Consider the following 12,308-nt stretch of genomic DNA (forward strand, 5'->3'; position numbering starts at 1 on the left):
AAAAATAGTTAAAGAATCCTAAGACTAATTCTGAAATTTTGTCTTAATTGTTGTATGTTGTTTTAAGGTAAATTCTAAATATATAAGTTAATTAAATTGTGATGTGTTTACATGTATATCGATAATGTAGATAAGATGAAATTCACTTTTGAAAATAATATTCCTTGATATTGTTAATTGAATGGTAAGGCCATCACGTAGTAATTATAAATATATTATTCCTGGTTCAAAGTAAAGTTTTTTTTTATGTTATAAATTACTTAAGATTATTTCTTTTAGGTAATGATTCATACAGAGCTTAGTGTTGGTATGACATTTTCATAAGGTGTATTATGAAAAAAGAGATGTCTTAGGTGATGATTTTAAATTATAAACCTTGACTGTATAAATATGATATGATAAGACGGCCATGTGTATAAATTCAAAAAGGGTACAGTAGTTATTGTGCAAAATCCCATAAGTGTGCGGATTGTTAATAAGTAATAAAGTAGTGAGTAGAATATTATTCCCACAAGGATCGTATTAAATACCAAACTATAATAATTTTAATTATTTAGACGATCGAATTGTGGAGAAATAATAATTAAATCTAAATTAAATGAAACAAAATCTAAAGCAATTAACTAAACTTAAATATCAATTAATAAAAACATTCCAAAACTAGGGGTTCACACTTTAATCAATTGTAGATCTAATCCAATTCATTCAATAAATGGGAATTTGTTACTTTGAAGGAAATTAATCATAAGTTATCTTAAGTTTTTCTCAAGGCACTCAAGTTGTATTTCAATTAACTTGAACCCTACTTTCATGGCGATTAAATTAATTAAAACCCATTTTGTTCCTTGATTAATTGTTAGATCCATATAGGATTTCATCCTATCTCTAGATCAAGAATCCTAAGCTCAAAATCCTATTATTCCAATATTAATCTTCACCTTTCAGTCCTTCAATTAATATCTAAAATCAATACTAAGTGCGTAACAACACATAGCATGCATTAAGAACACAAAAAATTGAATCAAAGAACTGAAGGAGTGGAAGCATGGATTAAAGGGCATTAGAACCTTGAATTTCAAAAATTATTTTTAGGGTTACATGCACCATACCAAGTGTCTTATGATCCTAATCAATTTCCAATGCCCAATTGCATACCAAAACACATTTTAGCATGCATTAAAATTTCATTTGCCATTAAAGATTGTGAATTAACATTTAATTCAAATAAACCCTAACTAAAAGAGGAATTTTTAGGCACTAAACTCTTGATGCACAATTGATGCAATTTTGACTCTTAGGATGTTCTTTGGATCCCAAATGTTGTCCCTCTAGTTTGTCCATCACAAGCACACACCAAAGTTGCAATGGCAGCCCCTAGATTGGCTTATTAAGCCTTGTCAACCAATTTTGAGATAGGCTTTATGCTTTGTGAAGGTTGTATGAATGTATTGGGAGTTAGAAACACTAAAAGTGGAAATCAAAGTTTTTCCCTTGAATCAATTGAGAAATTGAAGAGGAGAGGGAGACACCATGTTGCCGTCCAACTTGAGAGAAAAGAGAGAGGGGTGATTTTTTCTTTATAACTTTTCTTTACATACTTAGGTCAAACCCTCACTAACTCCCTTGCCATATGTCATCACAAGATCCCATCTTGTTATTGTTTGATTTAATTCTATGAAGCCAAGTGTCAAGCTCCATTTAAATCATTACATGTGGTCTTCCATCATAGGAAGACAAGTGGCAAGATCATATGGTGCCATGTGCCACCATCTCATGGTTCCACATGTCATCATGTGAAAAGACCAATTTGCCCTTACTTTTTAATTTGAGTTCTCAACCCAAAGTTATAATTTCTCCTCTTTAAATCAATTTATATCAAATATAAATTAATTAATTAATTAATCTCCATTAATTAATTTCTCATAATTAAATTCATATTTAATCAAATTAAATATAAATTTAATTTATACTATACATCCAATAACCTAAATTTGGTTTCAAGTCATGCTAGGGACTTTACAATCTTATTGTAAACCAAACCTCGTTAATTAATCAATTAAATCACACTTTAAATGGTGATTAGCTTTTGTAGATGTGTGACTTACTAGGCTCATTACTTATTGGCAATGAGAAATGATATTAACTCTTAATATAATTAGAACTCTTTCTTACCGTAAATAATTTCTCTAAATCATTTCAGGCATCTCATAGACCATGGTTGACACCTAGCATAATATGCCATGGCCACCCAATCAGTAATAAGGAATACCTTAAATGAACCTTTAATCATATGTTACCATATACTAGAATCTCTACGTTACAAAATCCCAATTCGAGCTGGAGTCATGGTTAATGTCAAGCCCCATTTGCTATGAACATTATATTCTCTTTTAATTCAAGTTCTTGATTAATTAGATTTTCTTATCAGAAACTCTTTTCTGACTAAATCTGTCTGTCCTGGTAAGGAACTTGAAACATCAAGAACAATTAAATGAACATAGGATTTTATCCCCATTTACTTAGGGTAACGGATTCCATCTTGATCAACACCTATCTCCATATATAACTAGTAGGAGCCAACACATGCTCATATACCCATACACAGTACAAGTATGAAAGCAGTATCAAACTCAAACCACCTATATACAAGATAACTGTGTTATCTCAAGTCTAAAGATTATATGCACTGATATGATTTATGACAATGTATTAACAAGAGTAAACTCTATGTGGTTGTCATAAGCGTCATTGGTTTTACATACTTATCATGTATAAGTGCCTAGCATGTTTGTTATGTGGCATAAGAGTCACCACTCCATCTTATTTATATCTCATTTAAATACCTTGGGAACAAACATGATTACAATCTTTCTGGATTAGTCATATCCTTTGTGAAGTATCCTCGATTGTGAACCAATTTATGATACTTTGTTCTAGAAATACTATCACTCATATTCTTAACAACTTAAGAATAGAATTTCTAACAAAATATCAATGGACATTTTTAATTACACATAAATATATTATGTAAACGGAAAAGTGAAATAGCCTTTTTTATTAATAAAATATGTACAAGATACATACAAAATAATATGCTCTAGGGCATACTACTAACAATCTCCCACTAGCACTAGAGCCATTCATTACAATATCTTAGACCTATCTTCTCAAGATGTCGGTCTAACTGAGTTTGTGACATAGGCTTTTTGAATGGATCAGCTGGATTTTCGGCTGATGCTATTTTCTGCATGGCTACATTGCCTTGCCCAACTATCTCTCTGATAATGTGGTAGCTTCTTTCTATGTGTTTGGATTTCTTGTGAGACCGGGTTCCTTAGCCTGTATGACCACTCCATTGTTGTCACAGTAGAGTGGAACTACTGGCTCAATGGAAGGAACTACTGTAAGTTCTGTCACGAACTTTTTTATCCAAATAGCCTCTTCTGTAGCATCTGATGCAGCAATGTACTTAGCCTTTATAGCAAAATCAGTAGCCGTACTCTGTTTGGAACTCTTCCAACTGACTGCACCTCCATTACAAATGAACACAAATCCAGAGGTAGACTTTCTATCATCGATATATGATTGAAAATCAAAATCAGTATAACCATCTAATTGTAAGTCACCGCCTCCATAAATCAAGAAAAAAATCCTTAGTTCTTCTTAAGTACTTAAGGATATTGTTGACAGTTATCCAGTGTTCCAAACCTGGATTGGATTGGAACCTGCTAGTCAAACTAACAACATATGCGATATCTGGCCTAGTGCACAACTTTGCATACATTAAACTTCCAATAGTTGAAGCATATGGAATCCTGGCCATTTTATCTCTTTCTTCTGGTGTCTTTGGAGACATCTCTTTAGAAAGGTGGATACCATGTCTTACTGGTAACAATCATCTCTTGGAATCAAGTATGTTAAACCTCTTTAACACCTTTTCCAAGTATAGACTTTGGGATAAATCAATTATTCTTTTCGCTCTATTTCTATAGATGCAAATTCCAAGAATATAGGTTGCCTCCCCTAAGTCTTTCATGGAAAATGTATTTGACAACCATATCTTGATAGTTGTCAATATACCTATGTCATTACCTATCAATAAAATGTCATCTATATATAAAACAAGGAAAGTGACAGCACTCTCACTAACCTTCTTATATAAATATGACTCATTCATATTTTTGATAAAACCAAATGATTTAATAACTTCATCAAAACGGATGTTCCAACTCCTCGAAGCTTGTTTCAACCCATAAATAGATCGTTTTAGCTTGCATAGCTTGGAACCATCTTCGGATTCAAAACCCCTAGGTTGTTTTATGAAAATGTTTTCATCAATGTTTCTATTGAGAAAAGCTATTTTGACATCCATTTGCCAAATCTCATAATCATAGTATGCAGCTATTGCTAATAAAATCCTAATTGATTTAAGCATGGCAACAGGCGAGAAAGTCTCCTCATAGTCGATTCCTTGCCTTTTACGAAACCCTTTCGCTACTAGCCTTGCTTTATAGGTCTCTACCTTTCCATCAGAACCAATTTTCTTCTTGAAAACCCATTTATTCCCTATAGGTACAATACCTTCAGGTGGCTCAACAAGGTGCCAAATTTGGTTCTTATGCATGGAATCAATTTCGAATTTCATAGCTTCAATCCATTTTGAAGAATCAATATCTGATGTAGCTTCTTCATAGGTAAGAGGATCATCTCCATAATCTACTTCTTCATGAGTAAACAACTCTTGTTCATCTTCATGAAGAAAATCATATCTCACTAGTGAGTGAGATATCCTGATTGATCTGTGAGGAATTACTGTAGATATTTCATCAATAGGTGTAGGTTGACTAGATGGATCTATATCCATTTGATATTTCATCAATAGGTGTAGGTTGACTAGATGGATCTATATTACTGTAGATATTTCATCACTATGTATCAATTCCAAAATATTTTCAGCTCTTAACCCTTGTCCAACAAAAGGTGATCTAGTCATTTTGCCTTGAAGGCAGAATTCACAAGTTGGAGTAGGTGCAGAACCCAATGAGGATAAAATTCTCATTTTCTCCAGCTTTGCAATCCTATCTTTTGCAACATGACCTAATCTTAAGTGCCAAATATATTTTAAACTTAAGTTGATTTTCATCATGGCATTACATTCATTTAGATTGATTGCATTAGATTTGTATTTAACATTATTATCTAAATGATAAAGTCCATCATGCATATAACCCGAGCCAATATATTTATTTCTAAAATAAATATTGCAAACATCATTTGTGAAATGAAATTCATAACTATTTCTAGTTAAACTAGATATGGAAATGATGTTTTTAAAAGCATCAGGTACATGCAAAACATTATTTAAATCCAAAACATATCCATACATGTATAAAGATTTAGATCCTATGGCTAAAGCTTCAACAGTTAAGCCATTGCCAGCCCGGAGTCTAATATCTCGTGACTGCAAGCTGCTACTACTTGCTAGTTCCTGCATATCATAAGTAATGTGAGAACTAGCACCAGTATCTAAAACCCAAGCTATAGATGAACTATGAGTATCATCAGAATCTAAATAACAAGACACAGACATATCTTCTGAAGGTCTATCCTTCTTGTCCTTCAGAGAAGCAAGATACTCTGGACAGTTCCTTTTTAGTGCCCATCCTTCTGGCAGTGGAAATACTTTTCCTTGCCTTTGTCAGCTTCGGTCTTGCCCTTCTATTTGGCTATCTTCTTGGAAGGTCCAAGAATTTGAGGTTTCTTATTCTTATTGCCCTTTTTCTTTTTGGACTTTCCAGCAAAAGAAGAAGATGCAATCAAAGCCACCTATTTTCCTTTATTGCTCGGCATATTCTTTTGGGCAATAATCAGCATGTTAAGCAACCCAGCCAAAGTACACTCTTGCTTTGTCATATGGAAATTTGTCACAAAATTCCCAAATGACTTAGGTAGGGACTGAAGGATCAAATCCGTTTGTAGTTGGAAATCCATGTGAAAGTCAAGATGTTCCAGCTGCTCAATAAGCCGAATTATCTTGTGGACATGATCTCCTATATTTTGTCCCTTAGACATCCTCATGCGGAATAGCTGTCTAGATATCTCATACCTAGCATTTCTGCTATGCTTGCCATACAACTCTTGCAGGTGAAGGAGGATCTCACCTGCATTCTGCATATTTTCATGCTGCTTCTGTAACTCATTACTCATAGAAGCTAGCATGTAACATTTGGCTCTCATATCATGCTCCTTCCACTTATCCAAAGTGTCATGTTCCTCTTGAGTGGCCTCTAGAGGCAAGGGACCAGGAACCTTTGAGTCTAGAACATATCCAATACGTTCTAGGTTTAGGATAAGTTTTAAATTTCTGAGCCAATCGGAAAGATTAGGTCCTGTCAACCTATTGTGATCAAGTATGCTCGCAAGGATATTGGATGGTGGTGGTTGTTGTGTGCTCCTTATTATTAGAAAATTAACTGCAGAAAATAACTAGATTAATTAGTAAATGTATCAAGTACTTAACCAAAATGATTATGGTCTTTTAATCAAATTGGTCCTCCCACTAACTTGGCAGATCCTACACTTCCAAAGTAGGAAACAGAAATCCTAATTGGATGGATTTCTAGTGGGTGATTGAATTCTTATAGTTTTATTGATCATCCTCAGGTACATCCATTATTGGAATTATAATAAACTATAAGTGAGCAACTCCTTGCCCATCACATCTCATGTGAGGTTCAATCATTTATCTAGCCCCTAATGCTCAAAATCTCAGGCACATCCATTATTGATTTATCTTGCATTAGTTAAGTTGATCCCATTGAGCCAGTAAACATGCAAATAATTTTAATGTCCTCAGGCACATCCATTATTGGCCATCAACTATTTACATATTTACAACATCTCATACTTAACAATTATTCTTAGAAAAATGTCTTAAATTAAATGTATCACATGCAAGTATTTAAAATTTCTTAAAATAATTGCCTCAATGGAGGGCCCATGATATAATTACTTTAATTATACCATTTCCAACTTAATCATTTGTTTGAAAGATTTAGTGGTCGGCTTAATTAATATCATGGTCTCACTTTGCACATTATCCAATTGGCCTGCATATATCATATACTTGCATATATTCCCATACATTTCATGCATATATGGATAAACAAATAATATGGTATGATCATGGACTTTCTAAGGGATTCAATTCTGAGCCACCAAGAATTGAATCAGGGCATTCCTAGGTGTATTTCATTCATTCATTTTACAAGAGTTGCTGAAGGAGTACATAATCAACACTTGATCTTGATTTCCTTCCACTGGTCCCACCAATGCTCTTGACCTCCCTGATCTTCTTGCAATCCAATTACATTATAATCCTTTGCATACCAAGGCAAATTTACAAGAATATGGACTTTAAAGTCCTCAAATAAATGAAATTACAACCCAAATTATTACAACATTTATAATACATGCTACTAAAATAAAATTAATTATTTTACAATCCAAAGAAAAATAAAAGAAATAAATCCAATCACATTGGTCTTTTATTGTCCATGATCATCCATCATGTATATTAAAATTTAACAATTAAATAAAATATAATTCAACCAAAAAATTCAGATTTTAATCTCATTCAAACAAATTTAAATTTAGAAACTCTTTTCAAATTTAATACCTTAAAAACATTTTTCAAACATTAATTGTGTGATTAAAATTCCTAATTAAAAAATTTAATTAGGTATGGGCCTAATTATGTGCCTTAAGATATACAACAATTATATAAAGAAGCCTAAAGCCCAAGGCCAAAACAAATCGTACCATTGGGGTGTGCATCTCAAACATGCCGCCACCCATGAGCACCATCATCAATCATGCCGCCATGCATGAGCACCCAAACAGCTTTAGATCAATCCAAATATGATCCAATCACACAATTAACCTCATATTCAATCCTAATGACAAATATTGTGGCTCTGATACTAATTGAAGGAGCGGAAGCATGGTATTGGTGCATTGGAGCATTGAATTTTAAAATTTTTTTTCTAGGGTTTCATGCATCATGCCACATCTCTTATGTGTCTAATTAATTTCAATGCTCAATTGCATATTAAAACACTTTTAATATGTATTAGGATCTTCATTTGCCATTCAAGATTGTGAATCAATAAATTAATTCAATTAAACCCTAATTTGAAAGAGGAATTTGGGCACTAACCTCTTTGATGCACTATGGATGCAATTGACTCCTTTAGGAAGCTCCTAGGACCCCAAGTGTTGTCCCTCTAGATTGTCCACACCAAGATCACCAATGGGCAGCCCCCAATTTTGCTTCTCAAGCCTTGCCAACCAATTATAATTTGGGATTTTGCTTTTAGAGAGGTTATATGTGTATATAGGATACTAGAAATAATTTCTGACAATTTTAATTCAAAGGGAATAGAGTGATTCTCTTTGAATTGATGAGAAAGCAAGAAGAGGAGAGGGAGAGAATGGGCTATCGCCACTTTTAGAGAAGGAAGAAGAATATATTTATTTCTTCTTTCTTTCCCTTTTATAATTAACTTAAATAATCACTTAATCCTTCTGCCACATGTCACCATTAGATTGCATCTTATTTTTAATTGACACAATCTCATTAAGCCAAGTGTCAAAGCTAGACTTAATCTTGACTTTGATAATCTTGCATGATAGGAAGACAAATGGCAAGCTTATATGGTGCCATGTGTCACCATCTCATGGTGCCACATGTCACCATGTGAAATTACCAAATTACCCTTATGTTTTAATTTTGAGTTCTCAACCTAAAATAATTATTTCTCCTCTTTCAATCAATTTATATGAAATATAAATTAATTAATTAATCTATATTAATTAATTTCTCACAATTAAATTCATATTTAAACACTTTAAATATAAATTTAACTTATATTATACATCCAATAACCTAGATTTGGTTTCAAGCCATGCTAGGGACTTTGCAATCTCATTGCAAACCAAACCTATTTAATTAATCAATTAAACTCTTTAATTAATCAATTAAATCACATTTTACTTGGTGATTAACTTGTGTATGTGTATCACTCACTAGGCTCATCACTAATTGGCAATGAGATATGATATTAACTCTTAATATCATAAAAACTTTTTCTTATCATGAAAGATTTCTCTAAATCATTTTAGGCATCTCATAGACCATGGTTGACACCTAGCATAGCGTGCCATGGCCATCCAATCAGTAATAACGAATACCTTAAATGAACTTATAATCATACGTTACCGTGCACTAGAATCTCTCTGTTACAAAATTCCAATTCAAGCTGGAGTCATGGTTAATGTTAAACCCCATTTGCTATGAACATTATGTTATCTTTTAATTCCAGTTCTTGATTAATTAGATTTTCTTGTCAGAAACTCTTTTCTGACTAAATCTGTCTATCCTGGCCAGGAACTTGAAACATCAATAATAATTAAATGAACATAGGATTTTATCCCTATTTACTTAGTGTAACATATTTCATCTTGATCAACACCTATTTCCATATATAACTAGTAGGAGCCAACACATGCCCATATACCCATACATAGTACAAGTATGAAAGTAGTATTAAACTCAAACCACCTATATACAAGATAACTGTGTTATCTCAGGTTTAAAGATTACATATACTGATATGATATATGAAAATACATTGACAAGAGTAAACTCCATGTGTTTGTCATAAGCGTCACTGGTTCGGCCTACTTATCATGTATAAGTGCGTATCATGTTTGTTATGTGGCATGAGACTCACAACTCCATCTTATTTATATCTCATATAAATACCTTGGGAACAAACATGATTACAATCTTTCTAGATAAGTCATGTCCTGTGTGAAGTATCATCGATTGTGAACCAATTTATGATACTTTGTACTGGAAATACTATCACTCATATTCTTAAGAACTTAAGAATAGAATTTCTAATAAAATATCAATGGACCTTTTTTATTACACATAAATACATTATATAAATGGAAAAGTGAAATCGCCTTTTTATTAATAAAATATGTACAAGATACATATAAAATGATATGCTCTAGGGTATACTACTAACAATGCCCTCTTGAGCACCCAAACCAGCTTCAAATCAATCCAAATTTGACCCACTCACACAATTAAGTCTCATAAACAATCTTAATGGCAAATATAGTGGCTTTGATACCAATTGAAGGAGTGGAAACATGGATTAAAGGGCATTAGAACCTTGAATTTCAAAAATTATTTCTAGGGTTACATGCACCATACCAAGTGTCTTATGATCCTAATCAATTTCCAATGCCCAATTGCATACCAAAGCACATTTTAGCATGCATTAAAATTTTATTTGCCATTAAAGATTGTGAATTAACATTTAATTCAATTAAACCCTAACTAAAAGAGGGATTTTTAGGTACTAACCTCTTAATGCACAATTGATGCAATTCCGATTCTTAGGATGTTCTTAAGACCCCAAATGTTGTCCTTTTAGTTTGTCCACCACTAGCACACACCAAAGTTGCAATGGCAGCCCCTAGATTGGCTTCTCAAGCCTTGTCAACCAATTTTGAGATGGGGTTTATGCTTTGTAAAAGTTGTATGAATGTATTGGGAGTTAGAAACACTTTCTAATAATTTTAATTCAAGAGGAAATCAAAGTTTTTCCCTTGAATCAATTGAGAAATTGAAGAGGAGAGGGACACCATGTTGCCGTCCAACTTGAGAGAAAATGTTGCCGTCCAACTTGAGAGAAAAGAGAGAGGGGTGATTTTTTCTTTATAACTTTTCTTTATATACTTAGGTTAAACCCTCACTAACTCCCTTGCCATATGTCATCACAAGATCTCATCTTGTTGTTATTTGATTTAATCCTATGGAGCCAAGTGTCAAACTCTATTTAAATCATGACATGTGGTCTTCCATCATAGGAAGATAAGTGGCAAGATCATAAGGTGCCATGTGTCACCATCTCATGTACTCAGTCAACTCTAGAACTACTAGGTCAGTTGGAAGGTATTTGCCCTCCACCATGATTGGACAAGAGTAACATATTATCTTTGTCGTCGAAAGGTCACATTTAGATCCACTAATTAACAAAGGACACTCTAGCCTTGAAACCATCAATCTTAACCTTTGGATTGTATCAGTGATAACAAAAGAATGTGAATCACCTGGATCAATCAAAACATCCACACTGAAGCTTCCTACCTGAATTTTACGTGATACTATCGTGCTGGAGGTATTTGCTTTCTAATATGTCATGGTGAAGATCCAAACTGGTGTTATAGAATCCCTTCCTTAAGAACCTGCTATAGAGGATGACACCCCCTTTCCTCTTTCTTATCCTCTACCCTAAAAGGAAACCATGGAAGTTTGTCTTATAGTTGGTTAAGCCACACTGCTTGACATTGCCTATTGCTGGGAGGTAACCCTTTCCATGTTATGTAACATCCCTATTTGTATAGCCTGGTATATTTCACTGTTCCGATGACCGATGTCGGTCTAGACAATTAAGGGGATTAGAACCGTACCTAAGACAACTAGATAAGCCATAAACATAAATAATTAATAATTGTCAATTAGTTAACTATAAATGAAAAAAACAGAACAGAAGAAGTTAAACGAGCCGAGAGTCATAGCGATGGGTGACCTTCTCGGGTAGGACTGTGAAGTCATTTTAAACTCAAATTTCGAACCGTAAAATGTGACGCCACGGTCCTTAGGACCCTTATGAACACAGTGGAAAAGAGAAAATCACAAAAAAGAACTGTTAAGCCAGTCAAATAATTAGGTCAGGGAGCCGGAAGAAATATTGGATTATTTGCAAACCGGGATGAACAGGCGAGGGGCAATTTGGTCAATTGACCCCGAGAGCTGACTCCTGACCTAACTGTCAAATAAAATAGGAGAAAAGAAAATTTCAGAGTTGGGAATTAAATTAAAGAACTAATAGAAAAAAAAAAGGAAAAGAAAAGAAAAAGCTAATTACATCACTTTATGACATCAAAATAATGTCAAAATTAATTATTTTAATTCCCACAATTTTTGACCCATTCAAATGCATAAAGTAAGACTTAAAAGACATAAAAATTAAAAAAGAAAATGGTCTTCTCCTACCTCAAAAAAAGGCAGCCATGGCTCTCCCAAATTCCACCATTGACTCTTCCATGAAAGCTTGAATACAAGCTTTTAAACACCCATTTGACCCTAACTTACCCCAAATTCTCCCATAAAAACTTGATTTAATCACTTGAGAAGAAGATTGGTCATCAAAGAAAGAAGGAAAGAA

The sequence above is a fragment of the Hevea brasiliensis genome, chromosome 8, assembly GCF_030052815.1.
Source record: "Hevea brasiliensis isolate MT/VB/25A 57/8 chromosome 8, ASM3005281v1, whole genome shotgun sequence".
Taxonomy (NCBI): domain Eukaryota; kingdom Viridiplantae; phylum Streptophyta; class Magnoliopsida; order Malpighiales; family Euphorbiaceae; genus Hevea; species Hevea brasiliensis.